The sequence below is a fragment of the Apodemus sylvaticus genome, chromosome 11 (genome assembly GCF_947179515.1).
Source record: "Apodemus sylvaticus chromosome 11, mApoSyl1.1, whole genome shotgun sequence".
In the NCBI taxonomy this organism is placed as follows: Eukaryota; Metazoa; Chordata; class Mammalia; order Rodentia; family Muridae; genus Apodemus; species Apodemus sylvaticus.
The window spans coordinates 48,762,583-48,764,398 of record NC_067482.1 but is presented as its reverse complement, the minus strand read 5'-3'; the positions used below and the strand labels follow the sequence as shown (position 1 = coordinate 48,764,398).

General features: G+C 36.0%; 1 pseudogene; it reads right to left on the bottom strand.

The window, feature by feature from the left end:
• Nucleotides 1–285: 285 nt before the first annotated feature.
• LOC127696752 (ras-related protein Rab-1A-like) lies at nt 286–958 on the bottom strand (annotated as a pseudogene).
• Between the last annotated feature and the right edge of the window lie 858 nt (nt 959–1,816).

Sequence of the window (1,816 nt, the reverse complement as noted above, 5' to 3'; positions counted from 1 at the left end):
ATCTTCACAAACTAAATCCAACAGCGAAACATTCCAATATAAACATCAAATAAAATATATTGCAACTAACCATGAGAAATGATCTGGTATCAGGAAAGCAACAAGGATTATACACATTATTTTATTAACCAGCACATAAAAGTTTAAAACAGTGCATAACCTGAAGTTAGGTGTACTGAGTCAAGATAGTCATTATTGACTATCTATAATCTCTGAGTTTGTGGAAATGGTATGAATCTGTTGTAGTACAGCTCTGTACGGTACAGTTCAGGCAATTTTGTTTGCTTACTTGGGTTCAGGCTGTGAATTGAATTTGCTATGAGAAAATGAAGGTTGATTTTTGCAGCAAACTCCATGTGACTGCTTGCTCTGAATTTTATCTAGGCACTTCTCTTCACCAGCTATTGCTCCAGGGCCCATCTGATTTTTAATCTCAACTATGATTATCATGATATATCATTCTATATTTGTTTTGTTCTTTGCACTGGTTTACAAAAAAAAAATGTAATTCCAAGGAAAAATGCAAATCTTTGCTGCTGCATAGTCTACTAATTTCTTTGTAGTCAGGTCACATTTGTTCCCTACCAACATCCTGTTGACATTTTCACTGTCACAGCAATCTTCTGTAGCCATTGTTTAGTGATATCGAAGAACTCTGATCTATCCTATCATACACAACTACAATGCCTTGGGTTCTTGTAATAATTTGAGCTGATTGTTTGAAATCTTTCCTGGTCTGCTATGCACCATGACTGAAGCTTTTTTATTATCCTCTCTAACTCTATTGTTCATATCTTGAAGTCCACACTAACATTAACCAAACTGTTAATGTAGTTTTTCAGTGTATGGGTGTGTGTATCATCTGCAAATCTAAGGAGGAGACAAGACTTTCCACCACAGATTTACACATCAGAAGTAATTTGAATAAACAATCAAGTTCTGGACTCATGCTGAACATATCACTACAGTGGCCACTGCCACCACCACCCTTGCTGAGGCAGATACCGCCCCAGCTTTCCATGTGCCACTGGGAATGGAAAAGAAGGAAAGAGCAAAGCAGATCTGATTAAAAAAAAAAAAAGTCAACCCCACCTGACCAACTCAGTGCTTGCTTTCACCTAAAATCTATAAAATCTTTATCTTATAAGACAGTTACTAACTTATTTGAAACTGTTAAAGATGATTAAGACATACAAGTAATGGTCAGTCAGGTTAAGTACAAGTGTAATCGATTTATAGAGATGAGCTTGGAGTAAAACAGCAAATTTTATCTCCCAACATATAGTCTTCTGTTACCTCCCACGGCATAGTGTATGTTTTCAATTGAGTATATAAAAATCGATTATAAAATAGTGAATGATTGAGTAAAATGAGTCAGTTTTACATTACTTTTGAATGGGGGAAACCTATGGTGCACATAATTCCTTTGCGTGGGTCACCATTCCACCATATTAAGTTGCATGCTAACCTTCTAACAGGATAAGATTGCATGAATAATAAAAATTGCCAGAAGTCTTTTGATTCTGTTTCCACCTGCATGATTCTCATAAACTCTGGCTTTGCAGTGCACCATGTAGGCAAATCTATAAAAACAAACAAATAAACCAAAAACTTCTTATCTACAGAATGTAAATATGTCTCCCATGACTGGGGGTGGATTCTCAACCCCAAATGAGGATCATAAAGTCTGCAACCACTTCCTAAATATGTCAAAAACAAACAAACAAACAAACAACAACAAATTACCAGAATGACAGATTGACCAAGCCCACTCAGTAAGTGAACAGGGTCTAGAGAGAAGGAGTGAATTGAAAAA